At 42.8% G+C, this 23,326-nt stretch overlaps 1 protein-coding gene and 1 pseudogene across 1 annotated transcript in view; one reads left to right on the top strand and one right to left on the bottom strand.

The window, feature by feature from the left end:
- BANK1 (B cell scaffold protein with ankyrin repeats 1) overlaps window positions 1-23,326 on the top strand; it is a 2,434,538-nt gene that overhangs the window by 1,564,695 nt on the left and 846,517 nt on the right. The window lies entirely within an intron of this gene.
- LOC144819674 (coiled-coil domain-containing protein 148-like) lies at window positions 1,577-7,446 on the bottom strand (annotated as a pseudogene).

Raw genomic sequence — 23,326 nt, 5'->3', positions numbered from 1 at the left:
TTGTTTGATAAAGTTATCACTGCATCCGGGTGTTATGTCACAGATTTAGGGCAGCATTCTATGTATGGGCTTGTTCCCTAAACAAACTATTTTGATAGTGAACATTCTAAATTTGTTTTTTGTATTGTAGCTCGAGGGTATTTCAGGGGGAAAACTGCCTGAAAATAAAGTATTTGGGGCAGATTTACAATAACTTGCGCATCCCTGCATATCAGCAGGGATGCACCAGTTATTTTGCGTCACGGCAGAAACCTCTTGTGCCACCATGGATGTGCCGCATTTACAATGCGTCGCACCATGGCGCAAGAATAGACAGATGCGTGACGCAGCTGCTGCCGTAAAGTGACGCAGTGCTGGAGTTGTGTCGCAGCGCGATGCAACTCCAGCACTGCTCAGGGGCGCCCTATACTAGCAGTGCTGCGTCACTCCTTACGCCTGCTTGTAGCAGGCGTAAGGTTTTGACGCAGCGGTGTCAGAAAAGTGACTGAGTGAAATCTTGTGCATTTCATTCAGCCACTTTTCCGAGACGTTCCTGCGCCGGAAGGGCCCCCCACCCCCTGCGCCGGAATGCCCACATGAAACCTGATGCAGGTTTCATGTGGCGCAGAGCTTTACAATGTGACGCATCTCCCTAGATGCATCACATTGTAAATACCACGCAGCATGGCACTGGCTTTACACCGCCGCAGCATCAAGTGACGCAAGGGCGGTGTAAAAGTGTCGTACGGGGCTTGTAAATCTGCCCCTATATTTTTTTTAGGTCCGGCCTACCAAACAGCATTTAGTTGTCTATGGGCAAAAGCTTCTTGTGGGCCACATCAAAACCTTACAGTGGACTTAGAGCCCGGGCATTGCTTACTATTGGTTGGCTTTATTGTCACTCTCATTTGCTTGCTTCTTATTCGATGGCCTGCCTTCTTTTTCCTGTGTTTGCTCCTCCCATGGAGCATACCCTCTTTACCATAGGTAATCGCAAAATTTTCCCACGGGCCAAAAAGTTTTGTCTGTGATGTGCCCGCGGGCCGGATTGATGCCAGCAGGGTTGCGGTCGGGCGAGTGGGTTGGGGGGATTGACATTAGATTGGTGTAGGCGAAGCCAAGGATATACATGTAGAGGCTGGATTGAACAATGTGAAACCAGAAAAACCGGGACTAATCCCAGGTTCCCCACTTTTCCAAATTGTGTGATCTTAGGCAATTGCTTAATTCCACAATCCCTCCTTTTTCTTCATTATCACAGCGCTGTACAAACCCTGCTCCTGTTTGCTTTCATAAATTATAATGTTATTCATGTATATTGGGAACCCAGGCCACCCAAAAAGTGCACATAAATGACTTGCCTCTTTAGTTAACTATTGGCGTTGCTGTGAGGGTAGGGGGAGAATGAATGTTTCTAAACTCATGTTTAAAAACGATCACTTTTAAATTACTACTGCTCAATTATTATTATTTATTTTATTATTTAAGGTTTTTGTAGAGCGCGTAGTAACCCGTGAGCATCCCAGCGCTAGAACCTGCAGAATCAAGAGGGAGCAGTCATATAAAACCAGTACAATATAAATGATACATATAAAATGAGATTTCAACATAGAAATGCTTTTATGTCTTGAAAACCGTAGATTCCATGTCCCTTCTTGGCAGCTTTGGTGGAGCAATTTTTGGCAAAATCTCTTTTGCGTAGCCTGTGTTATGTAGTCCAGCTTCTCGAAGAGCCATCTCTATTCGAATCCTGGGATCTGAAATAATCTGCTGTTCACTGCACGTATGTAATTTAAATAGGGGTTTCTGAAGCAAAAACTCCTCTTCGGCTCCAATGCCCAATCTAGCTTTAGATGATTCTGTGTCGCCCATCATCCTGACTGGATCAAATTCTGCAACAACTGCAACCTGTTGTCTGAGAGCATCAAGACGTCTTTGCCTTTGTTCCTCCTCGTGAGCTTCTTGAAGAGCTATTTCTTTTTTCTCCTGGAGGCGTTTCTCCAAACACTCTTGTCTAAATATAACCCTTTCTCTGTCTTGTATTGCTTGTTGCTCCATCAATGTCTTCAACTGCTCAAGACGACGCAGATGCTTCCTTTCCTGTGCTTCCCTGGCTTGCTGCTTTTTCAAATAGAACTTCTGAATTTTGTCTTTTTCCTCTGCTCTTTGCAACTGTTCTTTTTCCTTACGTAGTCTTTCTTTTTCTTCCTCATTCTCTTTTCTTCGGGCCGCTACCGCAGCCTCCAGTCGGGCAACTTCCTCCTGCTGTGCTCGCCACTGCAGAACCTTTTCTTTCAGTTCTGTACATATCTTCTGCTGTCTTTTTCTGTCATCTGCCAACATTTGTTCTGTCTCATATGCAGCACAGGCTTCAGCAATTGTCATTATTGCTTTCACCAGCAGGTTTTTTCTGTCCCGAGCCCATCTGTCTATCAAAACCTTCCGCTGATTTCTGTAGTTGACTTGGATATTGATCTAGAACAGTATGGAATATCCAGTGATCCTCATTATGCCACCCGCTGTCATTCCTCTCTATGGCAGCCAACTGATTATCAATTTATTTCTTGAACTCTGGATGTATATTCCTCAGTGATATTGTGGAATTCTCTAAGAACTGAAGCCTTCAATTCGGAATATGGGCAATCTAAACTATGTAAAACATTTGGAACTTCTTGAAATAGGTCAGTATTCTTGTCAGAAGAAAGCAGCAATATCGTAGAATTGCATTCTCTTAGTTCCTCTTCTATAATGAGTCGTTCAAGATTAAGTCGTTCGATAATTGCCCTTTGTTGCTTCTTCACAATGTTAACCTGCTCGAGGGCATGGTCTGGACTGAACTGCTCCTCCGCCTGCGACACTTGAGAGGAATGGTACCGCTGTTGTAACATCCGGTGCTTCAAATCCTCTCTCAGCTGCCAGATGGGATCTACGGATCCGGTCTTGTGCGTTTCTCGGTCTTCTGCTAATTGTCGATCAAACTGTCCCATGTCCAGGAGGAATTTGCAATCGAATATTTCTTCATCTAGAAAGGCTTGCAATTCGGATTCTGCTTTAAGTCGAGCTTCTATCAATCTCTGGTGTTCTTTCCACCATACTTGTCGATGTTGTTTTATCAGCATTAGTTCTTTCGTAATCTTTGCTGCTTGTTCTGTTTTCTTCACCTTTAATTGTATATCCGCAGCGGCCAGCTTCTTTGCTTCAGTTACTGCACTTACAGCCTGATTCATCAAGAAAGGAAACTGCGACTCTCAACTTGCGATTCACAGCGAATCGCAAATGGAAAGGCGCAGATCGGAATTCATCATAGTTAGCGAGTAATTAAAGCGATTCGCACACGGGCGCAAAAATCGATAGCGAGAAAATAAAATCGCCGAAAATTCGCTATTACCCAGATATTCCGTCTCTATTTAGCGCCATCGCAAATCCCCATTAGCGACATCTCGCCAGTAGCGAGATCGCACCAACGGGAAGTCGCTTTTCGAGCGCCGTGATGACATCACAACCAGGAAGCAGGCAGTTCCCACCCCCATTCTGAACTGCGAGGCTGATCGCGAGGCTGCAGCTAAACAGAGCTCCTACCGGGACACCTCCAAAGTTGCGCAATTCACCCATTTGCGACAGTAGCAATGTCAGAGGAGTCTGCACCAGGGCCCAGTGACACCGGGCGCAAGAGAAAGCTCAAGTTTTCCGAGCAGGAGTTGGAGCAGCTCATCGAGGGAGTGGTTGAAAACCACGCAAAACTTTTTGGAAAGGACTCCCGGAGGGTGCCAGAGATGGAGAGACATCGCATCTGGCTAGGAATCTCAGCTAAAGTGAACGCTGTGGGCGTGACACACAGGTCACTGGACGAGCTCAAGAAGAGGTGGTACGACCTCCGAGGTCGTGCCAAGGAGAGGGTGGCAGAGAGGCTGGGCGAGACATCTGGTACTGGGGGCGGAGAACCTACTGTCCCTCCCAATACCCCCATGGAGGACCGCGTGGAGGGCACCCTTGAGACAGAGGCGTGCATAGGTGTCACCAACCTGGACTCATCCCGACCCAGCCAAGGTAAGTGGCATGCGACTGCGACCCTGTCCCCTACCAATGGTCATGGCCCTATAGCCTCCCATATACATTCCAAGTCATTCAAACAATGCACATGAGATCATGGCCACAAGCATTGTGGGACATGTAGTCTGCCCATAATGTAAAAGAACCCCAATGCAGCCTCACATATCCCAAAATAAGCTATCGCTAAGCCAGGCAGGGAATGTCAACCAGCATGCATGTAGCAACTGTACGTGTGACAGATACATGCTATTAATGTAAGTCCAATTCCCCTCACAGGTGGCGCCGACTACAGCAGCGACAGCGACATGCTGCAGATCGATGAGTCAGAAGAGGATGCCGAGGAGGTGCCAAAACCAACACCTCCTGCACCATCAGGCGTAGCACCACACACCGCAGCCAGGCCAACACCAACAGCTCCAGCACCATCATTGGCAGCACCTAACCCTGCAGCCAGGGCAAGACAAACAGCGCCAGCACCATCCGGCGCAGCACCTAACCCTGCAGCCAGGGCAAGACAAACAGCGCCAGCACCATCCGGCGCAGCACCTAACCCTGCAGGCAGGGCAACACCAACAGCACCAGCACCATCATCGGCAGCACCTAACCCTGCAGGCAGGGCAAGACCAACAGCTTCAGCACCATCAGGTGCTGCACCTTTGCCAACCACAACTCCACCACCAGCGGCACCATCTACTTCTGGTGCATCAACTGTGGTGACTGTGCACACAACCACTGTGGGCAGCCAGCAGAGCAGGCATGTCAGGGCTCGCCACCATGACACATCACACAGCGGCAGGAGGGGGATGGCTGTGCACATGCCAGGCATGAGCACTGAGTGCCGGATGCTACGCATTCACCAACAGCAGGCACGACGGCAAGGGGCCATTCAGCTGCAGCTACACAAAATTGGCCACAATGTGGCCAATGTGGGTGATAGGATTGAGCGCATGACGGCAGCCATGGAGGCCAACACTGCTGCACTCATATCGCAGCGCAACTCCGCCCGCCGACGCCACCGGCAGCTCCTTACGCGCCTGACAGCCTACACCCGCTCAAACTACATAATGGGGAATGCCACCTCCCAGCTCTCACGACGGTGCCTGGCGCAGCAGCAGCAGCTAATCCAATGTGTCGAGGATGTTGGACGGGTGTTGGAGCAGGTCACCACTGCCGTACTGGCACTCCATCCTACCGGTGAAGGCAATGTGGGGAGGGACGACACCAGTGAGTGCGCCTCCAGTGTCAGCAGCCTGTCTGCCTCAATGGTTGGCGTGTTACGCCGCAGCACCAGGCCCACTGAAGGGACACGTGCCGTCCCAGAGGAAGAGCCAGAGCGTCGTTTGGGGGCTGCGCGCCGGAGGCGCAATTGAGTTACTAGAACATTTCCTAGATAATGCTGATGATACAAGCATGTCCAGTGGCTAGTTAGGAGCAGTATGGCGCAATACTGCTGCAATATTATGAATGTAGACATTACGTTATTATTGTGGATTTAACAATAATATTTATTCATGCAACATACATGGGCCTCCAGTCATTATTTACATTGCCATGCAGGAGTGATTGTTGGGTGAGTGGATTGTGGGCTTCAGAAACTGTTCATAGTGATGTGGTTGCGCCGTCTGTGTCCTTCAGCAGGGTTCTCCCCGCGTGCATGACGCACATGTGCTGGTGGACGGTCGTCCCCTTCAGACTCACTGCCAGAGATCTCTACTGGTATCCGGCGCTTGGTTGCAATGTTGTGTAACATTGCGCAGACAGCCACAATGCGGCAGCACACATCAGGACTGTAGTACATGACCCCACCTATCTTGTGCAGTATGCGGAACCGGCTCTTGAGTAGCCCGAATGTCCGTTCGATACAATTCCTTGTCCGTATGTGAGAAACATTGTACCGCCGTTGCTGTGGTGTAGCCGGGTTGAGGTATGGGGTGAGGAGGTATTCCCGGAGGGCGTAGCCACTGTCACCTGAATGAGAGGAGCAGAGGGTGAGTGCCTGTGCTGTGCAGCTACATCATTGCAATGTGTAATTGTTGACAATGTGTACTTACCAAGTAGGTGTCCTTCCCCAAATTCTCCCCTGGCCAGTCGTGTGTGGAGGCCGCTGTGCCGGAATATAAAAGAGTCATGGGTACTCCCTGGGTACTGGGCCACGATGTCAGTAATGATAGTCTTGGCATTGCAGGCCATCTGTATGTTAAGGGAGTGGTATGACTTCCGATTCCGGTACATGTACTCCGTCGCAGCTGGTGGGCAGATGGCAATGTGGGTGCAGTCTATGCATCCTATCACAGATGGGAAATGGGCCACATTGTAGAAGTTTAACTTTGTCAAGTCCAGTTCCTGTTGGCTGGTGGGGAATTTGATGTGTCGGTGTAGCTGGGTGAGCATTGCGTCAACAAAACTCCGGAGGCAGCGTGACATGGTGGGCTGGGATATCCCCCCTGCAGCCGCTACTATCCCCTGGAAGCTCCCAGAGGCCAGGAGGTGCAGGCTACACAATACCTGTACATGTGTAGGCACAGCATTGGTCCGCCTTGTTGGGTGCTGCATCAGGGGGTCAAGGTCGTGTATGAGTTGAATTATCATGGCCCCATTTAGCCGGTACTTTGCATAAATCTGCTCCCTGGTTTGTCCCAGCAGGGTGATCCGCTGGTGGAATATCCTCTCCTGTATTCTGCGTCTCCTCCGTGCTGCTCGCTGTAGCCTTCGCCACCTGACCAGCATGTACATTCCTGGCATTGTGAGACACCAACTGCTGCTGCTGCATCTCCTTATGTGTGTTTGGTCAGCCCTTTCCCTGTTCCTGATTGGCCAACGGTTTTTCAAAATTTTCTCTAATCACTTTTATGGTTACCACCTGCTTTGGGTTGTCCTTAATTTGCGCGGCGCTAATAGAGAATTTGAGGTTTTTCGCTATTAGAGAATTTTCATGAATTCCGATTGCGCTTGTATTGCGGATTCGCTAAATTTATTCTCTAATTCGGTGCTTTGGCGCAAACCTACAGGGATTCTGAGAATATATTAGCGAGTTCGCAATCTTTGGTTAGCGCTTTGGTTATTTTCTTCATGAATGCCGATTTGGGAAATGGCGGGCGCAATAGCATTTTCGCTGCTATTGCGCCCGCAATTTAGCTTGATGAATCAGGCTGTTAGTTGTTGATAGTCAACAGGTCTATACTTCCGGCTGTGCAAGCCATTCTTCATATGAACCACCAGTTCATCTATATATTTGGATCTGTGAGTCATTACAAAAGCTCTTAAGTTCCTTCCAGTCATGTTGCATTAGCCTGCTCTTGCGCCAAAGGGAGAGACGGCTCCTTTCCTGTGCAAAGGCAGAGAGCTGGATAGGCACCGATTTGAATGTTTCAGTGTGTCGAGCGGAGCTACCATTCGACATATTCAGGGTTCGCCACGGATCCCTGCAGATCCAGACTCCTGGAGCGATCACCGCGCTCTGCCAATGCACTGATATAATTAATTATGCTAAGGTGAAAAGGTTCTGCATGTTAATACACTTTTTTTTAATTTTGAAGAAACTCATAATTTTACAGTTTTGCTTCAAGATGTCTTCAAAAGTGAAGGTGTTTCTAAAGTTAAGAGCAGGATTCCCAAGTTACTTCGTTTGCTTAACACCAATTAACCTTGAAATAAATCAATGCCTATCTATGTAATATCTTATTTATTGTTAGTGCTCAGTGGAGTAAACAGCAGCCCAGTGCTCCTGTGGATCAGGGGACCGCATGTGAAGGTCAGGGGGGGCTGCATGCAGCCAGAGCTGTACTTTGAGTATCCATACTCTTTTTTATAATTTTGCTGGGAAGACTTGCATTCTTCAGCTGTTCACATGTAGAGAACGACTTTTTTCTCTTCCTTTCAGCCCTTCATGAGAGTGCACTTTTTTTTAACTCTCTCCCTTTGTATGCTGCTTTCGCCACTCAAATGCCCATACCTTTTGTGCGCTCTGTGTAGCTCTCTCATGCTACAAAGCTCATCCATTGTTTCCTTCACGCCCTCCTTGCTTGTCTATTGAAAATCTTTTGTTTCTCCTTGTGGGGACAGATTCAAGCATCTTTGTTGCTTGCTTGCTTGTCCACCGCCCACTACCTGGTGCTTCTTCCCCCAAGTCTTTTGATCCACTCATCTTTTACACCCCCAGGGTCCTTTAATTATTATTTTTTGGGAGGGCTCAGCAGCTGCTATTTGCTGCTGAGCCACTCATCCTCGCAAAGAACACTCTCATGCAAGTTAACAACATGCCTGGAACAGGTCAAGAGTTGGATGACGAAGTCCTGTTTGAAGCTCAATGACGATAAAATGGAGCTGATGCTCTTTGGCCCATCAGCCCCATCCACCTTGGAGCTGTTATGGCCTCTGAGCATGGGCACGCCTCCCATTCCCAGAGATAACATAAAAAGTTTGGGGGTGTGGCTGGACAAATCATTGACCTTCAATACACAGACGACCAAGGTGTCAGCGACCTGCTTTGGCCTCCTTAGGATGATAAAAAGAATCCTTCCACTTCTTTCCTTTGAGGCCAAGCAGATAGTGATACAAGGCTTAATTCAATCCCTCCTTGATTTCAGTAATGCCTTGTACCTTGGGGCGCCCGAGTACAGTCTGCAAAAACTCCAGCGGACTCAAAACTGTGCAGCTCGCACACTGCTTGGAATTCCACGTAGAATTTCGATAAAGCTTGGTCTAAGAGCTCTGCACTGGCTCCCCATTAGGGAGAGAGTCAAGTTTAAATCTATGTGTATTGCTCATCAAGCATATTGGAAATCTGGCCCAGAAATCAGTCACCCCCTGATCTCATCCTACTGACCCAACAAACTACTCCGTTCATCACATGCCTTCCTGGCTAAAGTCCCTAGGATTCAGAGAGCTAGAGCAGGAGGCCGATCTTTTGCCTACAATGCTTCTAAATTATGGAACACACTCCCCCTTCATTTGAGAACCAATTCCAACTTGCTGAGTTTTTGTAAACAGCTCAAGACCTTTCTTTTCAACTAATTAGACCTTCTCTGGACTGCTTCTCTGGAAGGCATTGTTCTAGTCTTAGCGCCTGGACGCCCCAGGGCAGCTGTAGCGCTCAACAAAACCCCTTTTCATTTCATTTTCATTCATTTCATTTCAAGTCAAATGTTACTTTTTTATTTACTACTCCATGTGGCGTCCACAAGCTTGGGCCAGTGAATAAAGAAAATGGCGCACCTGCTTGGAGGTGATACCCACGCATACATCTTTACACATGGTCCAGCCTGAGGAATGACGTGGCCTCAAGCATCAGATGCGCCACCACACTTTCATTCATTTTATTTTGGACAGTGCTGCATAGCAACGGCAAAACATTTTTTTCCAGAGCTGCACAGCATAGCATAGCCAACAGCTCGAAAGACGAGACCTATGGGCTTTACCAATACTTGGCTTTCACAGTGTGCACTATCTTCTCACAGTCACAAGGCAAAGGTACATGTAGCTATCCTTTCAGTTAGACACAGTGAATGGTTTACATTGGTGACAGAGAAATTAAAATGCTATTCTCCTCGCCATTTTCTTACATTCAGCTGACTGAATGGGCACCTGACACGTGATATATTTTCTAAATACAATGGGCTACCGCCTGAGTAAGCGACTGAAAATCCAGATTAAGTGCCTTAATAAATATTTGGTGGAGTGGGTACCTATTGACAAACATGACAGAGTAACCTGTCAGTCAAACGTTCAGTATGAAACTCCATTTACTTCCGGTGGAACCATGGTGTTTCTGCCAGTAGAGTCCCTGCTAGCTCCTCCACTGAGAAAAGTCTGACGAAAGACCAAAAATGATATTTGGCTTTTAATCAAAATCCCTCAGACCAGCCCCTATTTAGGGCAGCTGTTCCAATATACTTTTTTTCCTATTCGGGACCGCCGGAGAAGGCCTTGCCGTCCCAAAAAAGAAGGCGAAAACGTAACCCCCATATTTTCCTAGTGTGTCAGGGACTTTTTTTTATTTCAAAACAAAGGCCAGATTTTGGAAGCTTGTTTTAGAAGATCAATAAACTTTGCTGAGTCAGTGGGTGCATTAAACATGACAGCCCCTCATCAAACTCTCGTGCCTTCAGCGACTGTGTTGATTCATGTTGATCCATAACAAGCCCGCTCATTTATTCCATCTGGTATTTCCCTGGAGGGTTGGAGTCACTAGAGGCTGGTTTGTGAATGCTCAAGGTGCTGCTGGTACCTTTGTCACTTTCTCCAGCTCCCTAAGGATAACTGCAGCAGGCAGAGAAGAGAGAAAAAGAGAATTCAGAGCACCAGAACAAAGAAAGAGAAGAAAAAGAGGCTGAGGGGATTGGGTTGAAAGAGAGACAGACGGAGAAAAGGATGAGCGCATGCTGGTTTGAACATATGTGTCAGGGCTGCTTTGGGTTCCGAGTATGGCCCTCTGTATATCTCTGTCTGCCTGCCAGAGATCTCTAAATATGGTGGCCATTTGTTTACAAAGACAAGGAAGTAAATGTCTCTGCCACACAGCAAGACCGACAGACCAGCTGCCATACTCTAAATAAGACCATAATAGTTATCATCATCATTTGCTTTATTTCGATAACTGGCATCATAAAAGCATCAAGCAAAATTTTACAAAGAAATGAAAAGGATGCATTTGACAAATGTGCCAGGAATAGTCCGAAGAATGTGCTTAACCGGAACATATGTGTACATTGTTGCATCCCAGAAAATAAAACAGTTATCAAAAAGCTGTACAATAAAATATCCTTAAAATTCATTGATAAGATCATAAATAATTTCAATAAAGACAGTTAAAAGTACAATCATATCCAAAGCTCCTTTAATAATTAAATGTTCTAACTGGAGGCTTTAAGACCAGAAACATCTCCCCTTGTGCCCTTTTACCTGTCAGCAGTCTCTTATTTGGTGCTGACAGGTGAGCGGAGAGGCAAAGGGTCGAAAGATTCCTTTTTCTGCTGCTTCTGAGAGCAGGGAAACCAAACAAGAAGCAAACATCTGTAAAAGGAGAGAGGAGTTGGAGCCGACAGCCACAAGGTAGATAAGAGTTTGGGTACACATCTTTGGAAGGGACATTTATTCTTCATTGACACAGGAGAAGGAGGTTGGTTTGTGCTTTATGGCATTATCTGTGCCTTACACTGAAAATTGGCTGTATCGTACTAACCCATGTTGTAATAAAACAAGGAAGACGTACATTAGATAGGGGTATCAAATCATGAAAGCAACTAAAAAACAATTTGTTTCAAGCTTATGCGAGGTATTTATGATGGTGGTCTTGCCGTTCCTGATATTCGAAAGTATTATTGGGCTTCCCAGCTGGTCAATATTAATGGCTGGGTCTTCTCTCCCTCGGATGAACCCGTGTATTGAGATGACCGCTTGGCATTCGGTGCTAATAGTTATTTGACAGAGCTCTATCAGAAGGGAAGACCAAATTTGCTCTACCCTGTCCACACTAGGATGGTTCTCGTGGACTGGCAGCAGGCCAACAAGATGTCGGGATGGGCTCATAAACTCACAGACCAAACACCTTTATGGGAGGGTGGTCAACTGAGAGAACTGACGGGATTGACGGGTTTTCATAGCTGGAGTTTAATAGGCATTGACTATCTTCGGGATGTATGGAGGGCAGGGAAGATGATTGACTTCGACACGCTACAGGGACATTTCGAACTGGGGAAGGGAGAATATTTGAGGTACCGACAGTTGAGCCATGCCCTCCATTGCCACCTGCGTGAGGGTATTCGGCTGCCTGAATATTCACGCCTTGTGGACCGTTTGCTCCTGGACCCCATGATAGATAAGGCTATCTCCCTGACCTATCGTAAATTAATTAACAACACCCCAGACAGTTTGGGCCCCTTGCAGGAGGCTTGGGAGTCTGAAGTTGGCCTCCTCGAGGATGACAATTGGGCCAAGGCAAAACAGACCCCTCGAGAAATAGTCATAGAGCTCCGTTTCGGCTTATCCAGTTTTGCATTCTGCATTGCTCCTATGCTTCGCACACTGCCCATGTCCGGATGGCGGGGTGCGGCAATGACACATGTGTTCGTGGCTGTGGTGAGGTGGGATAATTTTTTCATATCTTATGGTCCTGTCCAGTGATTCAGACATACTGGGAGGGTGTCACACGAGTAAAGGCGCATGTAGTGGGGGAGGATGGCCCGTTTGATCAAAGGTGGCTTATCCTGTGGTTGGTATGGGAGGACAGGTGGCCACAATGGGCTAGGAAATGGTTGGGGGAGTGGCGAAGTGCAATGTTGCCCGCGCATGAGAGGCATGCACACCTCCTACCATTGCAGGTTGGAAGAAGGACCTAGACTGGTGCTGTGGGGCAGAGCGTTTGATCTACCAGAGTCGGGGAAGCCCACGGAAAGGAGCGAAGATTTGGGATGCATGGGTTAAATGCAGGGGTCTCAGCTAGAGGCCAAGGGGCTGTTGTACTCTGGGGGTGGGATATGATTGTTATGTAGGGTCTCCTGGGAGGGTAATTGTGATATGAATCGTCTTTGTGGAAATATTCGCCAGGCTATGTACCTTTTGCACTGCCTGCGTCTCTTTAATTCTGTACCTAGCTCAAGTAACCGTGATAAAGCTGGTTTTTGTTTCAATTTGAAGACAGTTTTTAAAAAAACAATTAGTTACTAACCTTATATATATCATATACATTTAGACTCAATCCAAATTAGAAAATAGATTACCTGTTGTCTACCAATTTCCAATTTTTATTTTCCAATTCAATACAATTATATTCACATGATATCACGATGAAGGCTGCAATTTTTAGAGCTGAGACTAAGTATACATGGTTGATGAGTATGGAAATGCATAGGCTGTGAGAAGAGGAATTTGACGATGGAAATGCATTTTGGAACATTTGATGGTCAAATGAGAAATCCTATTAATTTCAGAGTTTTCCCTTCTCAAAGCATGAGCATTTGTATATAAATGGTTATTAACCTTGGATTAGTATTTTCATGAAGTATTTATAAGAAATGTAATGCAACTGTACACATTTCGATGCTGATTGGATTTTGATTGATCAATGGTAGGTAAAAGTGAACTTTTGTTTACCTTGATTGTGTCTAGAAGAAAATTTCATTTGCAAGATTGGTATTGATTTAGGTCTTTAATCGCCATACTTACTCATTGCCTTATGGGAAAATAAGACAAGGAGAGGAGTAGTAGGGTGTCAGAAAATGTTTTGGTGGGACAGTGCTGTGTGTGCCATACTTTTGTTTTTTGGTTTAAGAAATATCTTTATTGAGAAATACAATGTATACAATATAGTAATTGAGATGAACAATTGAAACTAGGAATACATGCAGAAATGAGAATAAACACGAAACTGTATACACATAAGTTGTTGAGAAATGCAAATATAGTAAAATGAAATAAACAATCTAAAATGGAAAGTAAGGAATAAGCTATTTTTGATTAGTTTTCTAATGGAGGGGATGGAGCATAATGAATGAATGATATGAATTGGTGTATAATGGGGCAGTCCAAGCTACAGAAAAAAGGACAAAATAAAAAGATTGCAAACAATAAAATATATTTACATAAAGGAAAGAAATCAGTCATGAGTGGATATTAATGAAGGAATGTCAACAATCTAGGGAGTTTTAACAGTAGCAGGATCATGATTAATGGCAGAGAAAACGCTAACCTTGTTTAAATATGTTATGAGAGTTTGTCATATAAGTTCTCTAGCGTGGTTTCCAAGGTTGGACATTGTATATGCTCTGTCTAGCTTATGATGATAGCAAACTGCATACCACCAAGCTTTAGTGAAAATATATAATGTATTTTTCCAGTTAGCAATAATTTGTTGGTATGCAATAGCCAGCAAAAGATAAAGCAGATTTTTTTCGTGGTGAGAAAGATGGCAACCATCCTCTAAGGAGCCTAGACAAATGAAAATAATATTAAACGGGCGTGAGATATGAAACTTTCTATTCATTTGTCTCCATACAATAATGAAGAGTGACAGGGCAGGAGAACAGCATGTTTGAGATCACCATGCGAGTTGGATCCTGACCAACACTGGGCATCAGAATGTAGAGAGAAGATGGAGGTAGTGGGGTATAGTGAAGTCTACTATAGATGTAATATACTGTTTGAGTAAAAGTAGCAGTTCTAGATGTTTTGTGCAGTTCAAGCCATAATTTGGTCCAAAGAGGAGGAGGCCAGGAGCATCCTTAGTCAGTTTCCCTTAAAAATTCTATAAGGGATTTTGGTTGAGAAGTAGGAGCAGTAATTATGGATTTATATAAGCAATGGTCTTGGTAACTAAGCTAACATCTTTAGAAGCAAAGCATCTGTCTTAGGGGCAGAATTATCACCAGGCAAAAACATGCAATAAAATGTTGATGAGCAGGGAGAATTTGAGATGGAAAGTGGAAGGCCAATGGAATTTATGTTGAAATTGAGGAAAATAGATTGTATTATTATGAAGGAATAAGTCCCCAGTGAGAATGCCTTTATTCCTCCATGATCGCCAAAAGATAGGACGGTTGCAAAATTAATAAGGTTATTGTACCAGAGGGGCGTGTGAAGGAAACTATTATGGTTAAGTATAGGTGAAGAAACAGAGGAGGATAATAAATGTGGCATGTGTTTTAACCTGGAGTGGATACGTGTGCAGGAGTAGCAGAATGAGAGAGATACTCTTGAAAAGAGAAAGGGAAATGAGAGATTTCCTGTTACTAACCAAAGAGGTTAAAAAAAGGATTTTTTTAATAAGCAGAAAGCGGCTTGTCGGAGACCAAAAGCCTCGTGATATTGTACAAAGTTAGGAAAATTAACCACACACCCTCGTTTCTAAATTGCTTCAAATGAGATCAGGAGATGCAGGACCTGTGCTTATTCCATAAACATTTTGACAAGAGGAAATCAATTTTCTTATAATAAAATTGGAGTATACGGACAGGAATCATGGATAGGGCTTAGAGAATTATGGGAAAAATCATAATTTTAATTGTACGTAATCAACCCCACCAGGAAAGAAAAAGAGGTGACCAAGAAGAACGTAAGACTTCAATTCAGAGAAGAAGATCCTTAAAGTTTAGGTAAACAGAGGCATTAATAGAATTAGAGTACCATATTCCTAGATATTTAATTTAATGGGAGTCCAAGTAAAATCAGAAGATGAAAAGGAGTGTTTGGCACAGAATTTATTTAAAGGAAGAATTTCAGTTTCATCAAAATTAGTTTTATATCCCAAAACTTGAGAGAAAGGAAGAATTTCATGAGATAGGGCTGGTATTGATGTCTCAGGATTGGAGATAAAAAGGAGAATATCATCAGCATATGCTGTACCTTTTAATTGATGTGCATTGTAACGAAAACCAGAGATTGACGTATTCAGTGTAATCTTAGTAAGAAATGGTTCTAGGACAAGAATGATTAGTAATGGGGATGGGGGACAGCCCTGCTGTGTGCCGCTATGAAAAGGGAAGTATCAAGAAGATTTACAGTCAACCAATACCAAAGCTCTTGGGGAATCATACGGAATAGAAATTAAAGAGAATATAGTTGGGCTAAAACCATGGCATCATAATGCTTTAAACATGAAGGGTCAATTAAGTCTATCAAAATCATTTTCAACATCAAGAGGATACAAGAGGAAAGTCTAAGTTTGGCGCTTGACTTAAAACGTCAAAAAAGTTTTGGGTATTTTCTGACCCCATGCACCTTAGATGAAGCCAATTGTTCTGGTCCATTTAACTGAGGCAAGAAAGACTGGATACGTAAGGCAAGAAGTTTGGCAAAAATCCTATAGTCAACATTGACCAAGGAAATGGGTCTATAATTTTTACATAAGGTGGGATATTTATCTGGTTTCAGATAAAACAGATTGTGGCTTCTAAAAAAAAGTCCATTGGAAGAGTAAGGAGTAGACAGGGCGGAGTATAGGGTGACCAATTTTGGTTTCAAAAGAGAGTAAAAGCAAGAATAAAATTTGACAGAAAACTCGTCGGGCGGGTGTTTTATTACCTTTTTTTAATGAAGAGAAAGCTGTGCTAACTTTTAAAGAGAAATGTCCCGATCTAAACTACAGCAATTTAGGTTAGGATTAGAGTGTTTGGGAACTGAAGAAAAGAAAAAAATCAATTGCAGGTTCATCTGGGTGGATCTCAAAAGTATAAAGCTATTGGTAACATTTTACACATTCTTCAAGAATGTCTGAGTCTTGATATATTGAAGTACCTGTGGATGACTGTAATGAATTAATTTTGTGGCTATTGTTCCTAACTTTAAGATAGTTAACCAGAAGTTTGCTCATTTTATTAAGACCTCCAAAATATCTAGAACTGCTTTTTAACAAATAATTAGAGGCACTGTCACAAGATTTTTTTTAAATGTATTTTGGCAGCTATTAAATTCTGCAAAATATCTTTGGATTGTGAAGATGTTCCAATTTTAATATCAGATAAGTGGTATGTTGAGCATAGAAGGCTTTCTATTTCTCAGCAACATAATCAATAATAAAGCCCAGTGCTGTAATTGTATAGGTATCCCAAAGGAGTTGTGGATGTATAAGAGGGTTTTGATGTCTGGGGAAAACATTGTTGGTAAAGTACACAACCAGGACACTTTGATGAGTCAGCTGGTTGAGGTTTTAATGTAGGCTTTAATTTTGTTATGGCTGAAGGCATGGCATTAGTAGAGGAGTGCACAGCCATTGGCATTGAAGAACATGTATCATTTAATTTTCATTTGTGCGTTTTGCCCATAATATTAGTAGTGTGGCATAGATTAAGAAAAATAGGGAGTCAATATTTTAGGCCACCACGTCGAAGATATTGAAGAATATGTTTAATAGCAGGCAAAAAGCAGGAAATCCAAAATATCACACAGCAGGAAAGGATAGAAGAAACTATTAGGAGCTTTCAGAGACCCATAAAAGTAAAAAAGTCAATAAATAGTCTTGTTGACGGAGCAAGTGCTCATAATTAGCACCTGAATATATGAAGTGCAATGCGAAAGGCCATCGTTTTGATAATATGGCCGCCACGAATGTGAGAGAAATTATATTAGCACCCAAAAATAGGTCGTATGTCAACGCGGCGACCTCAGCAACATTTCCATGGTTTCTTGTGAAAGAGAATTATGAAGTGATGAAGCCCCCATTAGAAAGCCCCGGTGCCGCACAGAGCAACGCTAGCCTGCTGTCATTCTCCTCAGCGTGTAGCCAAGCCTGTGTCATACTTTTTTTAAATCCCTCTTTGAAGTGAGATTGACTCTTAACACCTTTTTTCAGATTCACACTCCAAGTACTCTGGCATATCTATAAGCATACTTTACTTTTCAGTTCTATTTCAAAGCACTCTTTTTTGTAGCGATATAACATCTCACCTTACTTTATATACTTTCAATACTCCTATATGCACTGAATCAAGAACCAGCTATTGACAACAAGATCAATAGCGTGAAGGAGGAATTCAGTGGAAAGCACTACCAAATGCCTCAGTGTTTGTTAGTAAATGTGTCTGCCCTCATTAAATCAGATGTATACAATGAACTACTGCTAAAAATAGACCTGGCTTTGCTTTGGTAATTCCTGTAGTAGTTTGATAATCACGCACTGTACAGCCACATATCTGATATTTTCATGTCGAAGCAGCATCAAACACTGCGATGATCCTGGATCTCTGATGTATGTACTTCTCCATTATTCCACAAAAGTCCCTAAACCAGGGACCTCAAATTACAGTTCTTGATCGGTGCATTCAGAAGAAAAAAGAGAATGAGATCATGCTGGCAAGACAGGGATTTGTAACTGGATGTCTTTCTGTCAGTATCTTCTTATTTGCGGTACCTTATTTTACCATAAACATAGTTGGTTCTCTCCTATGTTCTACTCCTCTATTGTTATGACTCTCTAATGCCCATAGTAAAGGTGGGAATGTTGTTCAACTTAAGGCATGGTATATGGGGCTAGGAAACACTTGAAAACAAACTGTGAAAAAGTCTTACACCCAGCAACTTTTCCTTTATGTTTCTGTGAAGGTTAGTGCTTAGTTCTAAACAAACGATTATTTTCTCCAATACAAATGATTCTCACAGGAATCTAAAACAAAAGTTCCTGCTCTACTTGAAGAGAACAAATATTGCCTTTGTCAAAGTAAATTCATATTATTTTTCAAAACAACATCTTACACTTTTATCCAAATAAATGCTTTCTGTCTCTACTTTGCTTCAAAGCAAACTGCCCTTGCCTTTTGCAAAATAAACCGTCTCTGCCTTCTCCAAACAAATAGTTTCCACTTACATTTTTATAGCATTATTCAAGGAAAATTGTCTTTGAATAGGTAAAAGTAAACACCGTCACTTGAGCAGAAATGTATGCTAAGTAAAACAAGATAAAAGGGGGCATTAGAGCATGCTCATAATGAATTACCTGAATTTCCAAAGCACATGATCATCTGCTAAAACAACTGACAAGAGCAGTCGTGAAAGGCAGAGCATCTGATACGCTGATTATTGTGAAAGATTACACAAATTAGACCTGCTGTGAGTCTGGGGCAAGGCAGTCACCACATTGAAGTGTCTCTTGAGTTGTGCTGTATTTAGTGATTCTCAACCATGACAGATTTCAGTGAACTTTACAATCAACAATATTCTTGAGACTGTAGTCTCAGGAACAGCCGCGGCCCGTGCAGGTAAGAGCGAGGGGGGGGGGGGGGGGGGGGAGTTTACAGACGACCACGAGGAAAAATTAAATAAATAATTTATTTTCCCTTGTTTGGAGAGTTTTTTCAGTGCTAACAGGAATGTTCATTCTGATTTCACCATGCTTTCAATTTGCATTTTCATGGTGAGATCTAATCCAATGGAAACATCAATAGATTTGACTTCTTGGGCCAGTTTGGTAGACAAAAAAAATATGTTTAGTTCTTCATGCTGTGTTGAATTTGGTAGCTGTTCATGGATAATAAGAATGCACTCTGAATTCCTTGGATTACGTTTACAGAAATCTAATGACATTCATTTTTTTTAATGTTTTGGGTAGTTTTTGCAAATAATAATTTTGGTGAATATGTCAATTTTCTTAGAAAACTTTGTTTCATGATAATATTGGTAGATGAACATTCCCGAACTTCTCCTTCAAGAATCGTAGGAGGTTCATTTATCTGTTGAACAATAAGGGGGCCAACATGGAACTCCTTTGTACTTCCCTTGTGACTGTTTGGGATTTAGAGCAGGCATTTCCTGTTCCTGCTGTTTGCAAGTACAGAGACAGGAAATGTACTTAGATCAGACCTGTGCCTGTGTGTTTGCATGCATCCAGGATCTAGCTGAGCTTTAAGTGGTAATTTGTGCCACGGGCAAGTGAGAGCTGAAGGACAAGTAGGCAGGTCTCTGCATTGCCCAACATGTAGTGATATTTTTTATGGTAGCAATTCTGGTGCTATATATCAAAAATCACAAGTAGTTGAAGTTGGCATGTGATGTTTTATTCTAGGCACTATTGTCGATATGCTGGGCACTTGTACGGAGTTTCTATCTATTTGCACACATTGCATGTGTGGTGGTGGTAGGGGTGATGGCGATTTACTCAATGTAAATTACAGGCTGTGCTAGATTACATGCCATTTTGGTCGGGAAGTCTATGTGGTATTCAGTCTTTGAGATGTATGTTACTCTGTAAGGCAGCTGATGGTATGAAAAAGTGTACGATTCAGAATTGAGATTGCATTATTTTTTGTGGATCCCTCAACTGATCGAATTAGATAATGGGTCATGAGTGGTTCTGGTGGTAATTTAGTCAGAGGGTGGGCAGGATACTAGTTCCAGAAGGGAATATCAGGTGTTGTTGAATGTTCCCATTCTGTCTGGTCAAGCAGTAAGGATATGACCTTGCTAAGAGTTCATCTTTTCATTTGCCCACCTGTGAGTCATATTCAGCAGTTAAGCTGCAATTCCTTCTGTGTCTGAAAACGAATAAGAGTTCCCGTCATAGGGTTTCAGTTTAATGGTGAATTCAAACCACCCCAATCACACTGGCATGACCTTTTCCACTCAACAATAGTAGGGCATGCTAGTATGTAGCTCCTCTATGTTAAGAGTGACAAATAATTTAGTGGCATGATGAAACAGCATGTTAGTCAAGACGATCAAAGACGTGTGATTTTGTGTAAAACACTCTCCCTCAAAAATTAAACCAGAACATTTAGAGAGAAGTTCAAGTACAGAGCCAATACCAGAAAACAATGGACTTATGTTTGGTAGAAACCGTTTTTTTTAAAATGTTGGACTAATGTAAAATCCTTCTCAAAATGTCACCTTAAGGAGGATCTCAGCTTCTTTTTTATTTATTTCTGAAAAAGGGGGTTACCTGAGCCTTGAACTCTTGAGTGAGATTGTGTCTACAGTGGAATAGCTGTTGTGATTACTGAGCAATCTGAGTGTCACATTCTTTTTTTCACTGTGCGTCACCAACTTGATCATTTGCTTGATGGATAGAGCCTTGTGGTACTGTAACAATTGTATGGCTGTTTTTTTTGGCCCTTAATAAGCGTATCAATTGGTCAGGATGGTAGTTTCTCCAATGCTTTATCTTTCTTGATTGTGGCTTCTTCAATATCAGGATTTCTGGACTCTGGCTTGATCTGGGAGGGACAAAAGTAGAATCGCTATGAAACCTGATGTTGGATTTTGGAGCCTTCATGATTTTATTCTGAAACTAATGAATCAGTTTCATTTCCATGATGAGTTGATTAAACTACGAAATAAAAGTGAGTCATGTTATGATCTGGGAACAAAGTTGAGGCCATTGTTAAGTAGTACCTCTTCAGGGGCATAAGAATGAGTTAATTCACCACTAATTACTCATGTTTTATTTCCAAGGACTTCCGCTTTTTATCACACGGGAAAGTCTATCTGGCACTGATTCTTTTCCCTCTCTTGACTTCACTCACTGGCTCAACCTCCAAGTAAATGATTGTGCCTCTGTGTCAGCAACTTACTAGCTTTGCTAATGTTTTTGTTTTCAGTTTTACCAACATTTATTGCACAAACAATTTTCACTTGGCCACCTTTGCTTTCACGCATGCACAAACAAAGGTAGGGATCTTTGAATTGTTTTAAAATCTTTCAAAGCTGTCTACCTGTTGATATAATGGAAAATGGTGGTTGCAGCACAGGGAACAAGCAGACACAGTAACAGAGCAAATTAATATAGAAATATAAAAAGTGTAGGGCAAGAAAGAGTGAAGCAGGGAGATCAAGAAAAGATAGGGCGAGCGAGACATACTAACAGCAAAAGAGAGAAATTAGTTCCACATGCACAGCTATGCAAGCAGTTAGCAGTGGAAGGATAAATACATCCTGTAAAAAGTCAGTGAGACAAAAATGCTCCTTGAGTGGGACAAGTAAAAGCATAAAGAGCGCAACCATGAATTAAGGGACTAAGTTACATAACAACGCGATCAAATCACGAGCAACAGGGGTAGGCTCAAAGTCCAATCTAAGTTATATTGGATACGAAAGCTCTGTTACCAATTACAGCTAAATATTTCTGCAGGTGAGATATTCAAAGGTGGTTGAAAACATAATTTATTAGCTCCTTATATGACGGAGGATTAGGGAACAACATATCAAATGTCTATTGTGGCATCTCTGGTTCCTATACTGTGGTTGAATGGCTAAGGATGTCTATTCAGACATCAGATAATACTCATCTATAAGCTATGAATGATCAGTCAGATGTGAACATTTGTCTACACTCTTCTTCAGTTTTATCATTTTCTGTCTGAGTATATAGTCGTAGTCATCAACCTTGTTAGTGACATCCTCAATTAGTTTTCTCAGTAAAAACTATTGAAGAGTAGGACTTTGATTTCCTCTTCCTTTGCCAAGCACATCAGAAATTGAGTTAGTAGCATTTATAATAGGCATGAGCAAGCCCTTGGTGCATATGTCCTCTTCCACATTCTTCTGTTTAAATATTGTTTTTAATGCCCCCCACCACCCTTCTGCTGTAAGTGTACCCCCACTACTGAATTGTGCTACATTTGTCCACTTGTTAACCAGCTTTGAAGACACTCTAAGCCCAAAGAATTTTGACTAGAAATTGTAGCTGTTCTTATCATTTCCATGAATGGTACAGCAGGAGAGGAAATTCTGGGCTTTGTACACTGTGCCCTAGAATTTCTACCCCTGGTAGGGTTAAAGAAAGAATGGAGGACAGCAGTTATCATCGCGGTATGATTGGCCACAGGGTATAACTATAAGAAGTCATTGTTGTCTTTCTTCTACTTACCTCTATGAGCACCCACACAGGCTCAGAACAGGCTTACATAAATGTCTTACTGCTGAAAAGTTATAGATAGCACTTCATCCGTCATGTGCAGTTCAAGGAAAAATTAGGATAATTTGGTTATCCTCCCAAATAGATAAACACCCATATCATCCTTCCTAACTCATTGCCCTCATTCCTGGCAGTGGCACCACACGTCATTAAGTTGCAGGGTGTCGGCAAAAAGTCCAGTCTCTATCTGTTGCCAACTCTTTCAAGTGTAACTCACAATAGGGCACATCCTTAAAAAAATAATCCACATTCATGAAATGGTTACAATTGCTAGCAGTATGTCTTCCCCTACCAATATACCACTTTGCCTTCTGCTTTAACCGCCAGTTCCTAATGTACATTTTGTGTGCCATACTCAAGACCTCTGGTCTGGATTTCATAGTTCCTGTCTTTCTAAGGATGCAGAGTATTAAACTTTTGGTCAGCTGTCAAACATTCATAGCAAACACCTAGTCCTAACCAGAACTTGACTTGACATCTAAGAACATAAAAACAGCAAAAACAGAGCAACAGATTGGGGTCACTGAGTGGTGTTAATGTCTCCAACCATCTCTGATGTATTGAGATTAAATCACAGTGCTGCACAACATTTCAGCAGCTAGTTGCATTCTACTGCATTAAATAATCAGCCTTCATTCGCATTGGAACACATTATAGCCAACCAATGCCCCCCAAACTCCAGCACAAAACGATAGAATACATGTGTTTATTAATGCAATTCTGGACAGGGAAATTCCTTGTTTTAGAAATTAACTGGTAGAAGCCACAATAGCTTACATTCTTTACGCAAGAGATTCAACCAAACTTTTCATTGTACTGTGCATGCGACAGGTTCCATTAGGCCTGGCTCTAAGTTTATCCCTAAGATTATCCAAACTGTTCATAGTAGATCAATGACACACTGACCACATTCTACTGAGATAAAATTTAACACGGAAAAATCAATACATTCATCCAAATACA

Source organism: Lissotriton helveticus, chromosome 2_1 (assembly GCF_964261635.1).
Source record: "Lissotriton helveticus chromosome 2_1, aLisHel1.1, whole genome shotgun sequence".
Taxonomy (NCBI): Eukaryota; Metazoa; Chordata; class Amphibia; order Caudata; family Salamandridae; genus Lissotriton; species Lissotriton helveticus.
This window is presented reverse-complemented; position numbering and strand designations above follow the sequence as displayed.